This window comes from Schistocerca cancellata, chromosome 4 (assembly GCF_023864275.1).
Source record: "Schistocerca cancellata isolate TAMUIC-IGC-003103 chromosome 4, iqSchCanc2.1, whole genome shotgun sequence".
Classification (NCBI taxonomy): Eukaryota; Metazoa; Arthropoda; class Insecta; order Orthoptera; family Acrididae; genus Schistocerca; species Schistocerca cancellata.
The window spans coordinates 27,923,915-27,946,114 of NC_064629.1; positions in this window are offsets into that span (position 1 = coordinate 27,923,915).

The window sequence follows — 22,200 nt, forward strand, 5'->3', positions numbered from 1 at the left end:
AATTGTTAATTCGAGTGGCAGCTTATTGAAAATGGATGCAGCAGTCTGCTGCACACCTTTTTGCACAAGAGTTAAGGAAGTCCGATCCAAATGCAGGTTTGATTTCTGCCGAGAATTAACCGAGTGAAAGCTGCTTATTCTTGGGAATAAACTAATATTGGTAACAAGAAATGACAATAAGGAATATACATATTGAGAGGCCAATGCAGACTGCATAAGGTCCTTCTCACTCATTTTCATGTAGGCCACAGCCCTATGATGCTTGCCTTCTTGCTCTGGTGAGAGAATCCTCCAATGTCTGATTTCTGTTTGCTTTATTGTGCATTTCTTTCAGTTGCCTTATATATTATACTGCAGCAGTTCTTTCTTATGTGGTCTGAGTTTAATTGAGCTGTGTTACTTGGTAGTGACGCATCAAGTGAAATTTCTTTTCATCCATAAGTTATGCACACCAGTGTATTTTTACTTTGTAAGAAATGTACATCATTTCATGCACCCCCCCCCCCCCCCTTTACATAGTTTAGATCCTGAGAAAGTTCTCTTATCTTCCATATAGCATTTAAGAGCTCTGAAAAAGGGGTGACATGTACCGTTCAGTAATGCTAGAAGGGTCAGTAAATGCTAATGTTAATAGATATGCAGGATAAAGCAGCTGACAATTGATGGCCAAATATATGGCTTAGCCTAGCCCATACCACAGAGGAGAAATGTGCGCTCTCATAGCGAATCTCTTTTACTCTCAGCACTCTTTTTTTTTTTTAATTTGTTAATTAATGTGCCTTATTGCAAAGTCTTTTGGACCCATTTAAAATGCCTGTAGACAAGTGGTACTGATGTTGTTGGAGAGTGTTTCTATGGCCTGTAATGACTACAGTGATTTCATCGGTCCACCATGACATGCATTTTCAGTCAAGGAGACACAATGGATAGAGACTCAATGCTTCCATAGTGTGTATAACCATATCCCTTATAGTGTCACTAATATTTTACTATTGGGAAGTTGTGAATGTTATTTGTGGTTGAAAACTTGTCAATAATCTTTTCTTAACTGACCACTCTCTTTCAAATTCTAAAGGTGGCAGGAGTAAAATACAGGGAGCAAAAGTCTATTTACAATTTGTACAGAAACCAGATGGCAGTTATAAGAGTCGAGGGACATGAAAGGGAAGCAGTGGTTGGGAAGGGAGTAAGACAGGGTTGTAGCCTATCCCCGATGTTATTCAATCTGTATATTGAGCAAGCAGTAAAGGAAACAAAAGAAAAATTCGGAGTAGCTATTAAAATCCATGGAGAAGAAATAAAAACATTGAGGTTCGCTGATGACTTTGTAATTCTATCAGAGACAGCAAAGGACTTGGAAGAGCAGTTGAATGGAATGGATGGTGTCTTGAAGGGAGGATATAAGATGAACATCAACAAAAGCAAAACGAGGATAATGGAATGTAGTCGAATTAAGTCGGGTGATGTTGAGGGTATTAGATTAGGAAATGAGACACTTAAAGTAGTAAAGGAGTTTTGCTATTTGGGGAGCAAAATAACTGATGATGGTCAAAGTAGAGAGGATATAAAATGTAGACTGGCAATGGCAAGGAAAGCGTTTCTGAAGAAGAGAAATTTGTTAACATCGAGTATAGATTTAAGTGTCAGGAAGTCATTTCTGAAAGTATTTGTATGGAGTGTAGCCATGTATGGAAGTGAAACATGGATGGTAAATAGTTTGGATAAGAAGAGAATAGAAGCTTTCGAAATGTGGTGCTACAGAAGAATGCCGAAGATTAGATGGGTAGACCACATAAATAATGAGGAAGTATTGAATAGGATTGGGGAGAAGAGAAGTTTGTGGCACAACTTGACCAGAAGAAGGGATCGGTTGGTAGGACATGTTCTGAGGCATCAAGGGATCACCAATTTAGTATTGGAGGGCAGCGTGGAGGGTAAAAATCGTAGGGGGAGACCAAGAGATGAATACACTAAGCAGATTCAGAAGGATGTAGGTTGCAGTAGGTACTGGGAGATGAAGAAGCTTGCACAGGATAGAATAGCATGGAGAGCTGCATCAAACCAGTCTCAGGACTGAAGACCACAACAACAACAACAACTGACCACCTGGGTAAATGTCCTGTTGGTTGGTAATTTAGAAGCAACAAAATGATTGGGAGGGGATCAATGTCAAAAAGGTCATTACAAATCATTACAGACATTCCACAGGATCACAGGCAGAGACCTGAGCTGCAGACTGTAAGGTTTCTGGCAGGGCATGTCCCATGATTTATATTGAAGTGTACACGGCCTCTGCTAGTTCATGAATTTGTCCACAGAGTGATATGGGTGTAAAAGTCTCCCAAATGAAAGGAAAGTTAGGGGAGGGGCAATTTATCCCCTTGGTCTCCAACTTGTATTATGTTGTCACCTTGTCTCACCAGGGAAGAATGCTTGCCATTATCCTCATAGAGGACTAAATATGATACCAAGTGTCATCTTCCTGTGGGCCTTGTGCTACAGACTGATGAATAACAGGTGCTATGTGTGTGTGTGTGTGTGTGTTGGGGTTTATGGGCACTCAACATCGAGGTCATCAGCGCCCAACAGGTGCTAATTTAGAACATTGAGGTGCCCAGATTGACTGTTGTATCAAAAAGGGTACAAAAGAATATAGAGTTTGAAAGAAACACATTACCAGAGGAAGCTGGCATGATTTACTGATGCAATGTTAAACCATATGTATCCCTATCCATGAGAAGTTTCAATAGACTGAAGTTTGAAAAGATGCAATTCCAATGTACTCCTGATCCCACTTTTGGTAACTTCAGCAGACCAACATAAGAAGATACGTCATGTGAACAACCCCCAATGTGTGTAAACTCTCAATGGCAGCATTCTTCCTGTTATTATATGTAAGAAAGAGTAAAAGAGTCAAGGATATAAAACGTTTGGTTGCTTAGCCTATTACATCCTGTTAGTATGATGGGAATTTCATCAGTACACTAGTAAAATTTGCATTTGATATAAAAATAGCCAGGCTTTCCCAAGACCAGGTCCTAGCCAGAGGATTGAACAGACCAACCACCAGAGGGGGATGATGTTAGCCCCCACACCCTCCATTGTACATGCATTGTGGAACTCCAATCCTCTGATGCAGCCAGAGAATTACCAGCTTCATTCAGCTTCACTCAGTAAGAGGATACCCTCATCTCTCCAGAAAACAACAGACGTACAGCATGGTATCTGCCAATGGCTCAAAGAATTACAGACTGGAGGCCACAGGTCAGCTCACTCTTTCTCAGTCCATGAAATCTAAAGTGAAAAACCCACACAAGACCCAAAGTCCCAAAAGAGCAAGAAGAAATCAAAGGAAAGCAACAGGAGGGTTCTGCGCATTAGTGCACTCATAAATGTCTCTCAGTACTATGTTAGAAGCAGTGACAGTTCAAATCCAGATAACTGCTGTTGCAAATTGCATTGCTGTATCATTTATCAAGCACTGATGGTCAAAATATCTTTAGGTGACCGTGATTAATTTAATCACAAAATGTGGTAGTTGCTTGAAGAACAGGAAACTCATAAGAGTTGTCCTAGATATAACCAGTTTGTCAGAAAAAAAAACCTGGACTAATAATGTTCTCTCTAGTCATCTGTTATGAGAGACATGAGATTCTTTTCCCTGCATTATGCTCATTGACCAGAGCAAAGCATTTGACACTGTATTACATGACATCCTAATACCTACATTTGAAAAATACAGTATCAAGGACAAGGAAATATTACTAATAAACTGTATCTGTTAGATGGGAAAATAACTGTAGATCAAACACCATATCTATTGCTATAGCAGTGCCACAGGATTATGTCCTTGGTCATTTTCTTTTTCTAATATGCATTAATGCGCTACTTAGTTCTTTACCCTACAAGTTATGATACAATCCTTGTAATGGCCAATATCAATGTAGGCAAAATGAAAAGAAATCACCGATAGTGTTTGATATGACTGCACAGCAGCTACACAAAAATAAGCTAATATTAAATAACAGCAAAGCTGAAGAAACTATATTTTTTTCCTCCATTATCTAAGTGAAAAGGTAAATGAGTGTGAATCTGTCATATTACTACAAATTCATTTGAACCCACAACTGAAATTGGATGCACACAGTGCAGTTGTATATTAACTATTATGAGTGATTTATTTACTATGCAAGTTAAAATCCTGTGTCAGTAAGGAACAGCTTCCATCTTCATATTATGTTTCTTCCACTATTACAAATGGAAACATTCCATAGGGCAGTTCTTATGATGAATATCAGCAGTGAGGCAAAAAAAGCAGTGAGAACAATCACAGACATTCCAGACAGAGAACCATGCTGGACACATGCCAAAGAACTAAAAATCCTAAATCTACCTTCACTTGATATTAAAGCAAATGTCTTCTCCCAATGTCAATGGCCTCACCACATTGGATACACCAGTTATGTTCCAAACACTGAAGTTTGTCAACATCAGGCCCAGTTAGTACTTGCATGGATGACTATCTGGAAACTCAAGGTGCTGTTGGCTCTATGACACGAAAGTCAAGTGGCGTCCAATCGAAAGACTTGTGCTAGGCCATTGTACCATTCAATATTATTATTATTATGTTCTTAATAAAAGTTTGCAAAAGTTCTATCCACAGTTATGGAAAAAGGAACAAAATTAAAATAGACTTATTTACTAGATTAAGTTAGTCCCAAAATGACACTGGCATAAAGCTGTATTGTAACTGAATGCTAGCAGTGAGAGAAAAAGAGGTATAGAGACAGAAGAATTCTGTAATAATGTCATATTCTAAACCTACTATGTAATTTTTAATGCTAAATATAGATTTATTTAAGATTTTATTGTATACACCAAACACATATCATGTACATGATCCGTGGTTGATGAATAAAAAAATATGAAATAACCATAGACTGTAGGTATATTCTACCTCTAACCATGCAAGAATGGGTAAGTACAGAAGGTCCAACAAAAATGATAATGGGTATAGATCACAAATTGAAGAAAGGAACACATACAACCCATATGATTGGAAACTGTGTACATATCCTAAACATTGTGTGGCTCACAAGAATTCTCTTCCTTCAGCACAAAATTGTCAAGAAACTTGAATTAAAGATCACCAGATATCTATGAAATCAGGTGCAGAATGTAGTGCAATAGGATCAATACCCAGAATGAGAGTTGCATTAAGCACCAAACAACAATGTAGAAAGATAGATCAAAACAGGTGCAGACTAAAATGGAGACAGCATGCAACAGCTAGGAGGAAGAAAAGGGGCAACCCGTACATGCAGTAAAAAGGGTGCTGCAACACATGTGTGAGTGCGTGCCGCTTCCCCCCCCCCCTCTTCCCCCCCCCCCCCCCACACACACACATAGAGAGAGAGAGAGAGAGAGAGAGAGGAATGGCGGGGAGAGGGTAATTTATGAGGAAGGTCACACGATCTCCAACTGTATGGTGAGTTGTTATGTTTGCTCCCTCTGTTATTTATATCCATACAGGACTTTCCATCATCACATTTATAAACTGATAATATGCAGGATAAAAATAGACACAAGGTCAGAAATAAATTAACTTGTAGGCAGGCAATGAGAAATGAAAACTATAAGAATTTGTTTAAGAATAGGAAGGTATACTATATTAAATTAAGCATCTCATAAAACTCTGATTATACTGCCATACAAAAAATGACAATTATTTAACAAGTGTACTCAGACAAGCAGCAACATTTCTGGCATGGAGAACACAAATGAAATGAAAATCACAGTTGGAACATTTCAACTAATAAAGGAAAGACAAGAGGTTCAAAGAAATAATAAATAGGAAGATAATACAATATGATTAAACAAGTAAAACTGTTCAGAAATGCCTTCAAAAGGATGTGATAAGCTACAATGAAAATTTTATAAGAGAAACAATCAAAAACAATAATGGTGTGAAGAAATCAGAAAGTCAGGCTGTGCAGAGACCACATTTCATCCATTAAATCAACTGTAACTAACAACAGAGAGAAATTTGTAAAGTATTTTAACATTTCTGTAAATGTTTATATAGTTCAACACAAGAATCAGAATAACAGACAGTAAATACCAAAAATAATGAAATTACTTAATTAATGTCAGATGTGGCATATAAATCCTTTCAAGTTATTGAGAAAGGATAAACGGATAATGGTGTGTCAATAGGAATAAATAAAGCTGGAAAATATTATCCATTGGAACTTAGAAAATTATTTACCAAATGTCTGTAAAAAAAGAATATTTTACCAAAAACTGGATAGTAGTAGTACGATTTCACAAGAAAGGAGACAGACAAAACCAGCACTATTAGCCTTCTCTCAGATGTGTATGAAGTATTTACTAAACCTATCATCAACCACATAGGAAAAAATCAAGCAAAGCAACAGATAGGTTTCAGAAGTTTACACAACTCAATGAGCCATTTGCAACTTGTGAATGAAATTGCAGAATGAAGCATAGCTCTGTATGTAGTGATGAATTACAGCTTGGTCTAAATGTGGGAAAATGTAAGTAAATGAAGATGAATAGGAAAAACAATTTTCTAGTGTTCAAATGCGAATTTATGGTGTGCTGACTGATACAGTCATGTTGATTAAATATTGAGATGTAATGTTGTAAAGTGACATGAAATGGGACATTACTTAAGTTTCATTGTAGAGGAGGTGAATGATCATCTTCCATTTAGTGGGTGAATTCCAGAAAAGTGTAGCTCATCTACAAAAGAGACAGTGTATAAAACACTTGTGTGGCCCTTATTAAGTACCGTTCAAGTGTTCGGGATCCCCACGGGACTGAGTTAAGGAAGGACATTGAAGCAATTCAGAAGCATGCTGCTAGATTAGTTACTGGTAAGTTTGATCAACACACGAGTGTTACAGAATTGCTCTGTGAACTCAACTGGGAATCCCTGGAGGGAAGATGTTCTTTTTGTGAAATAGTATTGAGAAAATTTAGAGGCCAGGCATTTGCAACAGACTGCAGAATGGTCCTATTGCCACCAACATATATCTTGCAAGAAATCACAAAGACAAGAGAAATCAGAGCTCATACGGAAGCATATAGACAGTCATCTTTACCTCACTCCATTTCAGTGAGGAACAAGAAAGGGAATGACTAACAGATTCTTAACAGATGATCTGCACTTGAACCTACATTTATCCATGCACATCTGTACCTGAATACAAATCAACTCATCCCTCTACCATGAGACAGCTTGTCCTTTAAGCTGCCCATAGAAAATTATCACAGATGTTTCAGCAAACTCATATATTTTGATAATAAGAGGCTGTCAACAGCTTGGCCCTTAGGGATGAGTAATAGCAGAATCCAACAGCACTTGAAGCATGTTAGAATACTACTTGAGGAGGAGCTGATGGGATGAGCACCATATAGTGGCTTGTGGAGTGTGTACATGGATGCAGATGTATTTGATCAAGTATAGTACTTTCTAGGTTTAAAGGCAATAATTAAAATAACATTGATCTATGTATCAGGAAATTGTCACATTGTCCATATTAAATTAAAAATACCGAGGAGGATTTCTGTGGCCTTAAGTGTTGCTATATGCTATAATGTGCTTCATTATGACATAGTGATATGTCACATACAGCAGAGCAGGATGAAAGCCACTCCCACACAAAAAGGTACAGTTGTAAATCATCCTTTTCAGTAATCACTTTCAGTGGCAACAGTGATTTGAGTTAAATACTCTCCCATGGCCTGTAAACTATCTTTTTTTCTGGTCAGAGGATTCTGATTGGTAGGTTTCATTCTTCTTTTCCTAAAATCTTCCTCATATTCTCACTTGGGGGTGCTCATTTAGTGGAAGCTGATTGAGTGGAGGAACCGTTAATATTGCTACCAATTCTTTTCATGCTAATGAACTGTATTATGATATTTTTCACTTGCCATCTAAAAGGCTTCAAGATTCTCAGCAGATGATCTACACTTGAACCTCTATTTATCCACGCACAACTATCCCTGAATGCAGAGCACTACTCAACCCTCCACCATGGGACAGCCCAACCTCTAAGCTGTCCTGAGAACATTAACATAAATGTTTCAGCAACCATGAAACTTTTGATAATAAGAGGCTCTCAACAGCTTGGCTCTTGGGGACAAGTAGTAGCAGAACACACCAACACTTGATGCAAATTAGAATACCCCAAGAGGAGGGACTATGGGGAGAGCTGATAGAGAAAACTGCAGATAGTTTAACTGCCTACAGTCCTATTTTCTGTGTTGAAAGTATTAATTCTTTTATGAGAGTCCTGAATCTTTTAATATTCCACTCTAGTATGGGAGCAATGTTAGCAGTTTTGTCTTCTGCTGAGGTGGTGAGACTATGGCTGTTGGATGGTTTAGAGGATAAGTTCCTTGAATGCTTCTTAAGTAATGGAACCCAGTACTTTGTCTTGGATGGTGAGAAATCACCAGAGATGAGGGTGTCATTAGGAGTGCTCCAGGGAAGTGTGGTAGGCCTGCTCGTGTTCTCAGTATACATAAACAATCTGGTAGAGAGAGTGGGCAGCAATCTGTGACTGTTTGCTGATGATTCTGTAGAATACGGGACAGTGTCACTGTTGAGTGACTGTAGGATCATACAGCATGACAGAGACAGAACTTTTATTTGATGTGATGACTTGCAGCTTGCTCTAATGGAGAAACATGTTAAGTTGATGCAGATGGGTAGGAAAAACAATCATGTAATGTTTGAATACAGTATCAAAGGTGAGCTGCTTCACACAGTCATATCGATTAAATATCTAAGTGTAATGTTGCAAAGCAATACGGAATGGAAGGAGCAGTTATGATTGTAAGTAGGAAAGGTGAATGGTTGACTTCAGATTGTTCAGAGAATTTTAGAAGTGTAGCTCATCTATAAAGGAGATTATGTATAGACCACTTGTGCAACTCATTCTTGAGTACTGCTTGAATATTTGGGACAGGTCAGGTTAGAAGAACACATTGAAGCAAATTGGAGGCCTGCTGCAAGATTTAATACTGGTAGGTTCAATGAACATGTGAGTATTACAGAGATGCTCCATGAACTCAAGAGGGAGTTACTGTATCCGTCAGTCTAACGATGCAGATAATGCTCTAGAACACATCAAATACTACAGACGGATTAAAGCATAAATGTATTTATTTGCAATATACTTGATATGAAGCATATGTAGCTTTGTAGCCTGGAGTCTCTCTCTCTCTCTCTCTCTCTCTCTCTCTAGTCCTGGTTATCAATAGGTACTAGCACTTGTAGTAGCTTAGTGTCAAACTAGGTCTGTAAAGTATCACTAGCTTTATGCAACAAGATCTCACTTCACTGTTGTCTCTATACTTAGTGTGATCAGAGAGTATTCTGATGATGTAAGAATGCATTCTGATGATAATCTGAAGTTAATCTGAGATAATCTGATGCAGAAGAATTTGGCATCCTCTGGTGTCTCTGGTTTTGCGTATATTGCCACATGGAGGCATGTACCGAGTCATCTCTAGTGGAAACTCACAGTGGCCAATTTAAATGCTACTTCTGCATTGATGACAGAAACATGCCAAGTGTGGTCAATGAACAAACTGTCAATACCACAGGAATCTCAGGGGGGAAGACAACATTGTTTTCGTGACACACTACTGAAAAAAATGTAGAGAACCAGCATTTGCAGCTGACTGAAAAATGATTCTATTACTGCCAATGTACACTTCCCATAATAACTGTTAAGACAAGGAAAGAGAAACTAAGGCAAGTACAGAGGCATAGAGAGAATCATTTTTCCCTCACTCCATTTGGGAGTGACACAGGAAGGGGAATCACTAGTAATGGTACAATGTATCCTCTGCCATGCATAATATGGTGCTTGCAGAATACATTTGCACACATAGATATAAATGTAGACTCCAAAATCCATAGACTCAACTGACAGAGCATCATCCAAAATGGCACACAGAACCAATGAAGCATGGTCTCATAGTTTTAGCCCAGCTTTCTGAGTCTGTTATTCTTTCCATTTTCTGTTCTGGTTTTGCAGTCAGCAACTTAGTAAATTGACCCACAGATGTTGAGATTCATGGATCTAGCTAGACATGACAGTCTTGGGCTTATTTCTCTATTAAGGGTTAGCTGATAACCTGTCAGTCACAAATGATGATGTTAATATGTGTGTGTGTGTGTGTGTGTGTGTGTGTGTGTGTGTGTGTGTAGAAGTACAGCATATGAGGTCTGCAGTAAATATAAGGAGTAATCAAATGAAAAGGAGACAGACTACATAGCGAGGCTGGGATTCGATTACAGGTCCCCTGCCCACTAGGCAGATGCGCTAACCACTATGCCACCCTGACAAGTGGTTATGCAAAAATGCATGGACTGTCCTAGCATGCTCCCCCTGCTCAGTCTAAATTCCCATTCACACCTCAGCCCACCTTCCAGAAATCTAGCAATATGGAATCTGTTTGTTACCCTCCTCCATGGTTTGTATGATATCCTGTGAGAAAATGACAAGTTGAGTTTTGCATGAGCAATGCTTTCTAAATCTGTGCTGATTTGTCAACAGAAGCTTTTCTGTCTCAAGGAAATTTATTATATTCGAACTCTGTGTGTGTTCAAGAATTCTGCAACAAACCATCAGTTAAGGATATTGGCCTGTAATTCTGCAGGTCCAATCTTTTACCTTTCTTATACTGTATACAGGATTCACTTGCACTTTTTTCCAGTTGCTTGGGACTTCGTCTTGGCAAGAGATTCATGATAAATGCAAGCTACGTAATGGGCCAATGCTGCAAAATACTCTCTGTAAAACTGAACTCTGATTACATCTGGACCTAGTGATTTACTTGTTTTCAACTCTTCCAGCTGCTTCTCTAGGCAAGGGATGCCTATATCTATGTCATCCATGTGGGAGTCTGTGTGACAGTCAAGCTATGGTATGTTTGTACAATCCTCCTGCATGAATGATTTCTTAAATATGTAATTTAAAACTTCAGCTTTCCTTTTGCTGTTGTTACAGATAAATGTAACATGTTGCTCATTGTTATTCAATTACATGATTGGCAATAAGTCACTTGAAACAGAAATAACTGCAAAATATATAGGAGTATCTGTTAGAGCAACTTAATCTGAAATTATCACTTGATGCTAGTTGCAGGAGTGGTTGAAAGACAAATTCACTGGAAGAATCCTAAGCCAATGCAATTCACTGGTGAAAGTAGTTTACCGCACTCTTGTTTGACCAATTCTTGAGTACTGCTCATCAGTCTGGAACCCTTACCAAATACATTATGTGATCAAAAGTATCCAGACACCCCCAAAAACAAACATTTTTCATATTAGATGCATTGTGCTGCCACCTGTTGCCAGGTACTCCATATCAGTGACCTCAGTAGTCATTAGACATGGTGAGAGAGCAGAATTGGGCACTCACGGACTTCGAATATGGTTAGGTGAATGGGTGTCACTTGCGTCATATGTCTGTACACGAGATTTCCACACTCCTAAACATCCCTAGGTCCACTGTTTCCAATGTGATAGTGAAATGGTAACATGAAGGGACACGTACAGCACAAAAGTGTGCCGGCCAACTTCGTCTGTTGACTGACAGAGACCACCGACAGTTGAACAGGGTCATAATGTGTAATAGGCAGACATCTATCCAGACCGTCACACAGGAACCCCAAACTGCATCAGGATCCACTGCAAGTACTATGACAGTTAGGCAGGACATGAGAAAACTTGGATTTCACGGTCTAGCAGCTGCTCGTAAGCCACACATCACGTTGGTAAATGCCAAACGACGCCTCGCTTGGTGTAAGGAGCACAAACATTGGATGACTGAACAGGGAAAAAACATTGTGTGGAGTGACGATTCACGGTACACAATGTGGTAGATCTGATGGCAGGGTGTGGGTATGGCTAATGCCCGGTGAATGTCATCTGCCAGCGTGTGTAGTGCCAACAGTAAAATTTGGAGGTGGTGGTGGTGGTGTGGTGTAGTCGTGTTTTTCATGGACGGGGCTTGCACCCCTTGTTGTTTCGCAGGGCACTATCACAGCACAGGCCTACACTGATGTTTCAAGCACCTTGCTTCCTACTGTTGCAGAGCAATTCAGGGATTGTGACTGCATCTTTCAGTACTGTCACGTAGGAGGAGGAGTAATTAGTGAATGATGAACACTAACTTCACTTAATGAAGGTTTATTCTGCACCTGCACATACAAGATCGCGGAGCGCACTGCCTCCGGCCAGAACACATATGGTATATATACATTTACAGAACATTCCAGTACAATGATTCTTGACATTTGTGGATAGTTCTAGAATGTACTCAAACTGAATACAGAAATTTAAATTTTACAGCTTATGTGAGTTTTGAACTCATGACCCTCCATGCAACAGTCTAGCATCAAACCACTACACCACGGTGGCTGTGCTACTCAGCTTCTTCTGCGACATTGCTCCCTCCTTAAGAGAACAGCGTCTCGGTGTTATGTCCTCCTAGTCTAGGAACGAGTCATCGGTCCTGCATACTCCAACTCCCGATGACTAATGTTCACCCTGGTGGTGATCTTCAAAGAACTTGCTTTGCCGCTACATTGTCACCTTTCCGCTTGTTGCCTGTCACTGGAGCTTCGAATTTACCCTGGGTAATAGGATCATTATAGGCCTTCATTTGAAGGATGTGGACCGTACCTCTGATCTTTCGTTGTCTTGTGCCGGGGTTGAAATCTTCAACTTCATAAGTAACATCAGACAACTGATTTACAACCTTATAAGGTCCACAGTAGCGTCTGAGGAGCTTCTCAGAGAGACCAACCTTCTGAACAGAAGTGAAGATCCAGACGAGGTCACCAGGCTGGTAGACAACAGGGCGGTGGCTCGTGTCATACCTTCGGCGATTGTTTTCTTGAGCCTGCAACATGCGGAGTCATGGTAACTGCCAAGCTTCCTCAGCTCTGGTTAACACCTGGCCGATGTAGTCATCGGCCGTGTCATCAGCGTGCAATGGAAACACAGTGTCCATTGTCATAGTCACCTCACGCCCATGCACCAGGAAAAATGGCGTAAATCCTGTGGTGTCCTGTTTGGCGGTGTTGTAGGCAAACGTCACGAAAGGTAGCACCTCACCCCAGTTGCTCTGCTCAACATTGATGAACATTGATAGCATGTCAGCCAAGATCTTATTAGGCGTTCAGAAAGCCCGTTAGTTTGCGGATGGTAGGCAGTCGTCATGTGATGAGTAATGTTGCACTGACAGTTTATCTCTGTCACAAGATTCAGTTGAAAAACTTTCCCTCAATCTGTAATTAACGACCTTGGGGCACCGTGTTTTAATACGTCCTTCATGATGAATTTGGCTACCTCAAATGCTTCCACTGTTTTCACGGCTTTTGTAATGGTATAGCGTGTCAAATAATCAGTGCAAACGATAATCCATGTATTGCCACTAGTAGACATTGCAAATCGTCCGAGGAGGTCAATCCTAACAAGTTGGAAAGGCGTTTCGGCTGGTGGAATTGGTATGAGTCGACCAGGTGGTTTCTGAGAAACTGCCTTTCTCCTCTGGCACTCTCGACGGCGCGACACACAGTGACAGACACTCCTAAATAAACCCGGCCAGAAAAATCTCTTGCAGATCCTATCATATGTCTTAATACATCCTAAATGTCCGGCTTTAGGTGGGTCATAGAATTTCTGTATAACATCTAAGTGCACGTGTTTAGGAATCATTGGTAGCCACCTCTTTCCAAATGGATCGAAGATTTTCTTGTAAAGTAATACATTAACTACCTTAAATTGTCCTTTCACATCCTCTGACTGATTTGAGGCAAGCATAATTTGAGATACCTTGGCGTCCTTCTTCTGCTCAGCAGAGAGATCCTGGAGTGCAGCAAGACAGTCACAGTATTCATCAAAGTCTTGATGGTCTTGCACAGGGTTTCTTGAGAGACAGTCAGCATCTTGGTGTTTTCTTCCACTTTTGTACACTATGATAATGTCATACCGTTGAAGACGTAGTGCCCATCTGGCGAGTCATCCTGTTGAATCCTTAAGACCTTTCAACCAACAAAGTCAATGATAGTCTGTAACAAATGTGAATGGCCTTCCATAGAGATACTGTCGAAATTTGCACATGGCCCAGATCACAGCAAGACATTCTCTTTCTGTAGCTGTGTAGTTTCTCTCGGCTTTTGTAAGTGTCCTAGAAGCATAGGCTATAACCTTCTCTTTTCCATCTGAAATTTGCACCAGAACAGCACCAATTCCATACCCACTGGCATCTGTGTGTAGTTCTGCAGGTGCTCTCTCATCATACACACCAAATACAGGGCCAGTCGTCAGAGCTGTCCGCAGCACATCGAAAGAATCTTGTTGAGCACCACCCCAGATAAATTTATCATCAGCTTTTAACAACTCTTGGAGTGGCCTGCCTTTGATACAAAAGTCTTTGATAAAACATTGGTAAGAAGACCATAGTCTGAGGAAGTTTCTCACATCTCTAATACTTTTAGGAATAGGAAATTCCGTTGTTGATCTCACCTTTTCTGGGTCTATATACTTATATGGAAATGGTGTCTGCTCTTTCGGACATGTCCGACATTAATGACCTGCAGCCATCTAGCATGAAATTACAATTATATTAATACCTTCAGCTGCTAATGAGTGTTGATATATATCAATGGGGACACGTGAAAATATGCGTCCCGACTGGGACTCAAACCTGGGGTCTCCTGATTACATGGCAGATGCTCAAACCATCTGAGCCACCGAGAGCACAGAGGATAGTGAATGGCAGGGACTATCTCGTGCATGCCTCCCGCAAGACCCACAGTCTCACCTTGTATGTCCACACACTACATTCATAGTGTCCCACCCCAACACACTCATTACTCGTGGAAGACATTCTTACCAAGTCCTGTATGAGGTTGGGGAATATGTGTGCATCTGCACAGAAGTAGTTCAAGGCCAGTGTTGCCAGAATTATATACTTATATGGATATGGTATCTGTTCCTTCGGTCCTTTCATAAAGTCCCATCCGAGAATAACGTCATGACTACACTATTGGAAGACGATGAATTCTGAGGGCTGTATATGGACACTTATACCCACATGAATGACACATCTTCCTGTAGGTTTTACATATTTCCCATTAGCCACCTTCAGCAGAGATGTTTCGTTGTCGATGAATACGGTTTTCTGCAACTGGCGACAGTACTTCTCCGAAATGACTGAAAAGCTTGGGCTGGTCGGCCCTCTATGAGGATATCGATGCAGTTTCCTATCATTTTTGTAGTGATCGACAGTGGAGGATTTTTCTCTTCGGTGGCCTCACCTCCAAGGAAGGTCGCACCCTTTAGTTTTCCAGGTTGTGGCAGCTAGGTGATCGGCTAGAGCTTCTAAACAGTGATGGGGACCTTGATTGGTGTGTTGGGGAGCATCCTCTCCAGTGGCTAGCTTGCAGCGGTGGTGACCTAAGTCGTCCTCCAACTACATCTTCTTGTTCATCTTTGTCGTCCCAGAGTTGGTGTCTGCTAAGATCGGTCTGCTGTCTTCTGGCGTGTGTGTCATCAAATATCTGCCATCTTTCTTGACAATAGCACACTACATGTCCCAGTCTTTCACAGTCGAAACATACTGGTTGGTTATCCTGGGTCTTCCTGACGTCACTCTTCCTTGGTGCCCAAACAGGTTCCTCATGCGGCATTGTAGGAACATAACTCTGCCTGGGTCTTGACTTTTTCACCATTTTAAAGGGAAATTAAGGATGAGAGACTGGGTTCAATGTCTGTTCCACTTCCTCCCTTAAGACCTCTTGAAGAATCTCGATATACTGGCACCATTTTATGAAGTCGTCTGCTGTTGAAACCTTCTACAGGACTAGGGCTTGATACATGTCCTCAGCAACACGCTGCATGAGATGTGCAACCTTATCTTCCTCCTCCATTCTAGGATCCACTATTTTACATAGCTCCAAGACATCTTGAATTAAGGATGATGTAGTTTCTCCTGGACACTGTGCCCTGCACTTTAATTTATCTTCAGCCTTGCACTTCTGTCGTCGTGTGTCACCGAAATACTTGCACAGTTCTACCTGGAATACTTTCCAGCTTGTGAACTTCTCCTCGTTGTTCTCATACCATTGCTTGGCAGTGCCCTCCAAGTAGAAAAATATGTTAGCCAAACACACGGTGTCATCCCATTTGTTAAATTTGGCTATACACTCATTTATCTTCGGCCACTAGTTTGCATCTTGGCCATCGTCACCAGAGAACCCAGAAGGATGTCTCATGTGGTGGCACACAGTTGCTGTCATCATAACATCCTCCTCCTCCTCCTCCTCCTCTTCTTCTTCTTCTTCTTCTTCTGTCTCTGATAGATTGAATATGGCTCGAACTCGGGTTTGTAGCCAGGTAAACGGCGGCTCTGTTGTGAACTCATGGGAGCTGCCGTGTCGTCAATAATGTGTGCTATCGCAAGTTCCAATACCCAGCATCTCCACCACAATAATGTCACACAGAAGAAGGTGTAATTAGATGAATGATGAACACTTATTTCACTTAATGAAGTTTTATTCAGCACTTGCACATACAAGAGCATGGAGCAAACTGCCTCCACCCAGAACACAATACGGTAGATTTACAGTTACAGAACATCCCAGTACAATGATTCTTGACATTTGTGGATACTTCTATAATGTACTCGAACTGAATATAGAAATTAAAATTTTACAGTTCAGGTGAGTTTTGAACTCACGACCCTCCATGCAACAGTCTATTATAATAACCACTACACCACAATAACTGTGCTACTCAGCCGCTTCTGTGATAATACGATCAAGCACCTGTTCATAATGCACGGCCTGTGGTGGAGCGGTTACAAGACATTAACATCCCTGTAATGGACTGGCCTGCACAGAAGCCTGACCTGAATATTGTAGAACACCTTTGGGATGTTTTGGAATGCCATCTTCATGCCAGGCCTCACCAACCAACATTGATACCTCTACTCAGTGCAGCAGTCTGTGAAGAATGGCCTGCCATTTCCCAAGAAACCTTCCACCACCTAACTGAACGTATGCATGCAAAAGTGGAAGCTGTCATCAAGGCTAACAGTGGCCCAACACCTTATTGAATTCCAGCATTACCGATGCAGGGCACTACAAACTTGTAAGTCATTTTCAGCCAGGTGTCTGGATACTTTTGACCACATGGCGTAGAAGTACCCTCTGCCACACACTATAACATAACTTACATTGTATGCATTTAGATACAGGCGCAAGTGTAAGTGTGACACTGTCTGCAGCACTACCACTGTGGCATTTGGTGTACTATTTGGAATGTTTGATTGCATTCTGAACACTTCTAATATTGCCCAGCTGTCTGCAAAAGCAATTAGGAGGATGGTCGATTGAGGGCAGAGAATGCAGTTTTATTAGTAACAGTATGTGTCATTATGTCCTATAATCAAAGACAAGATCCACAGGAAAGAGTCCTGAAACATCCTCCATGCATAGAAGTTATCGGGGAAACTGCTGCGCAGGTTTTTGTGGTTTTTTTTTTCCCCCTGAATGCAAAACAGTGTGTGTTGCTGACAAAGATGCTGAAGCAGCCTTTCTCATAATACCAATCGCTTATTTCCTACAACGCTGCGAATTCTTATGGTAGTGATGTCAAATATTAAAAACATATTTTTGAGAGATGTCAGATGTGATTCTTGTATCGATGTTTTAATTTGTCCATCTATCTGCAAACTTTAAATATTTCAATAAACTCATGTGTATCCAAGTGAGGGGGCAATATCTTCTCTTCCCACATGAACTGATGGTGTGTGTGTGTGTGTGTGTGTGTGTGTGTGTGTGTGTGTGTGTGTATATATGAGACAAGGATCTTTCTTCCATTTGACTGTTGAACCCATCCGTTTGTATGGTATGCGATCATCCGGACCTGGTATGTAACAACTCCTTGGAAACGTCATGATTGCTAAATACTTTATGTATGATGCATTTCAAATAATCATCATCAGATAACTGTATCTGATGATGATTACTTGAAATGCACCATAAATATAGTATTTAGCAATCAAGACGTTACCAAGGAATTACTACATGACAAGGATCTTTGCAATCCATAAAACATCATGAGACTATGCAAAACTATGCTCATTAGGTGTCATGCAACATTATGACACGTGACACAGTAAGACTGAACTGAAGTGTACTAGGAAATCAGCTGTGTGAGGTGACACTTACTGTGTGTGGTGTTGTGATGGCTGGACACCAGACATTTAAGGCAAGATAGCTATCCTTGTGTTGGATGGTACCACTGAGTCAACATTGACAGTACTGATTTTCATTCAAATGTACTTGATGTGCCTTCCTGTCCTGCATCCACATGACTTTAATACTGTTTGCCAAATGCACACAACACACAATCAGAATCACTATACTCATGATCTCTACCCAGATACTGCTGCAGGCACAATCGGAAGTCTTATGATGGCATGTCATGTATGTCATATGTTAGTGTTTTGTCTATCCCAGTTTAAACTGCAAAGTGCTGTCAAATATAAGCAATGTTTGTTAGTGAATTTCATAGATTCTTTAACTGCTGGACATGAAACAATATTACAGTTAAAATGTATTGTCATTAGGTAACTCAAAAGCTCCAGCTCTAGTTACAACACACCACCACTGATTGCCTTCTTTAACAAGCAGACACATTTTCTCATTTCAGTAAGAAAACTGAAGAACATGAGTTAGTTTCTTCCTGTTCCTTACATAAACTGTATTATGTCTTTATCTTACCTGTCTGTTTCTTTTGCTTAGATTGGTTTCTGGCTGGCATTATGGTTGTTTTAAAGAGATTTCACAAACTTGTCATATAAAGGGCAATCAAATGAAAACGAAGCAGACTCTATAATGAACATGATGTGGACATTAGTAACACAGGTAGGAGTGCATATAGAAGTGCATCCTATTGGGAAATGGGAAGAAACGGCACGAATGTTCACCACTGTGCCATTTGTCTGTTAGACGTGCTTGACGTCAGCTAGTCGTATGTGCGTCCAACTTCACTGTGCAGGCCAGGGAAGAGCAACAGTAAGGTGTACTGATGTTTTTGACTGAAAAAGAACTGTCATGAAGTGAAATTCATTCTCAAATGTCTGCTGTGTATGGCAACCACAGCATGGCACATGCATGTATGTTTCCATGGAATAAATGATTAAAAGAAGGCTGGGTGTCATTGGAGGAAGCATTTGCCCATGACACGCTCATCTTATCATTACCTATTGCTGTCACTGCTGCGGTGGATGCTGCTGTCAGAAATCTGGAAAATCTGTGCGCAATGAGTTCCCACAGCCTGGTGGAGCAGCAGAAGTTGAACAGAATGCAAATGTCACTGTAGTACCTGGAACAGTATCACAACGAAGAATACTGTTCCCTGCACCATATTGCTGTGGGAGAAAAAAAACGGAGTCATCATTTTGAACTGGAGACCAAGCAGCAGAGCCAACAATGGAAGCACACAGATTTGTCTCCTCTGAAATAATTCAAAGCCGTGCACCCCAGCTCCGGGAAAGTCAGGACGACATTTTGCTTTCACCTCAGGAATGTAGCCACTGTAAACGACTGCTGGCAGCAGTGGTCATAGGAATGTACAGTCGCAAAAAGATTGGCCTCTGGATGGCCTCATGGCACTACTGAGAGTGACCACTGTGTTTGGCATATGGCTGTAACACATTTTACTGCATCTAAAGCAGCAATCTTAGCAGCAGTTGGCACTACTGTGACACAACAAACTGTAACAAATTGGTTACTTCAGGACAGTTCTGAGCCAGATGCCCTGTAGAATGCATTCCACTGACCCCAGACCAACACCATTTGCGTCTTGAGTGGTGTCCAGGGAGAGCTCATTGGAGAGCAGGGTGGAAGCCTGTTGTGTTTTCTGATGAAAGCTGGTTCCCCCTCATTGGCAGTGATGACCATTTGTTGGTTAGGAGGAGACCAGTTGAGGGCCTGCAACCAACCTGTCTGCATGCTAGACACATAGCCTACATCTGGAGTTATGGTCTGGAGAGGAGGAGGAGGAGGTTAGTGTTTAACGTCCCATTGACAACGAGGTCATTAGAGATGGAGCGCAAGCTTGGGTGAGGGAAGCATGGGGAAGGAAATCGGCCGTGCCCTTTCAAAGGAACCATCCCGGCATTTGCCTGAAGCGATTTAGGGAAATCACGGAAAACCTAAATCAGGATGACCGGAGACGGGATTGAACAGTCATCCTCCCGAATGCGAGTCCAGGTGCTAACCACTGCGCCACCTCACTCGGTATTATGGTCTGGAGAGTGATTTTGTACAAAAGCAAGAGTACTCTTATGATTATCCCACATAAAACAACTGCAAATTTGTACATCAGTCTGGTGATTCGACCTGCTGTGCTGTCATTCATGAACAGCATTCCGAGGGTTGTTTCCCAACAGGATAACACTCGACCACATATTGTTGTTGTAACCCAACACACTGTACATAGTGTCGACATGTTGTCTCGGCCTGCTCGATCGCCAGCTCCGTCTCCAATCGAGCATATGTAGGACATCATTGGAAGACAACTCCAGCATCGTCCACAAACAGCATTAACCATCCCTGTATTGACCGACCAACTGCAACAGGCATGGAACTCCACCCACAAACTGTCAGCCAGCAACTGTACAGCACAACACATGCACTTCTGCTTGCTTACATTCCACATTCTAGTGGTTACACCAGTTATTAATATACAGCATTTCACATCTGAACTGGCTTATCTCATGCTTACATTAACCTGTGATCTTGCAATATTATCACTTAAATATGTTACCTAGCCAAATTTATTCACAAAATTTCATTACTCTACATTAATTACTTCTTGGTGTTGTGATTTTTTTTCCAACACTATACTGGTATATGTATAATTGAGAGTTGCTGTTTTGTTTGTAGATAGCAGGGAGCTGATGCTCATGTAGTTTACATTTTCTGCCCAATAATTTAATTGAGGATGGCTAAGCTACATACTCTCAACATTCTTACGTTTTTAGGAAGATAAGGTAGATTGTTTACGGGTAGTTTATGGCATATTTTTTTATGTGATAAATTTTCTGTTATTTCTGTTATTTCATTGTATTTATTTACAGATATTGTGAAATTTGCAAATGAGTGTGAAATCACAAACTGTTGTAGGTTAGTCTTTAGAGGAGTAGGTGAAGTGGGGGAGGGGGGGGGGGAGACAGGGGTTGGATCTTATGGGTGCTCAACAGTGAGGTCATAGCACCCTTACACCCATTAAAACACACAAATGTGAAGATAAACTCTAAAATTGTTCCACGCTCATGCACTCGAAATGACTACACAGTCACACTATCTCACAGGCACTAAAACAACTTAGAAAGTGGGAAAGTAGCTATACATTAGATTAAAACAGAGAACAGCTAAAAGAAAAGCACAGGAATATGACTGGCTGATCACTTACAAAAAATTTATGTGAGCCAGTCATCCTAGTAAGACATTAAAACAATTTCCCTAAAAATCTTGGGAAAAATGTTGGACAATTCACCTAACTTTAAAACTTGAACCACATTCATTTGAATCTTACTTAATAGGATGGACCTTGTCCCATCGACATGGCTGGAAGGAGATAAGCCACAGCCGAGTTGTGGGCTTTACTACATGGAGCTTATTGTCAGTCATTTCGAGCCACTCATCTTCCCACTGACACATGACTTAGTTCATCAACAGCAAGGTGATACCACGCAGGGGGATGGCACACGGAAATAACTGAGGAGCATGACATGCCTCCTTGGCTGCTAGATCTGCCCTTTCATTCCCCAGAATACCCATGTGCCCTAGTACCCAGCAGAATGACACCTCCTGCCCCAGTTGTTGTAGATGGAGGAGGGCATCCTAGTTGCGGAGCATACTGTGAATTGTGTAGCTAGTGGTCTCACCAGGATGAAGTAAGGGGGAAGACTGGGGAACCTAGCAAGATCATCTTCTGGAGCTGTAGGACATGTAGTAAGAATAAATAGAAGTGGAGCAGGAAGTGAGAATACATACAACCGAGGCACAGTTTGAAGATCCTAGACAGGAAAAGATGGTCCACTGACTGCGCAAGAAAAACTAGCTCATCCA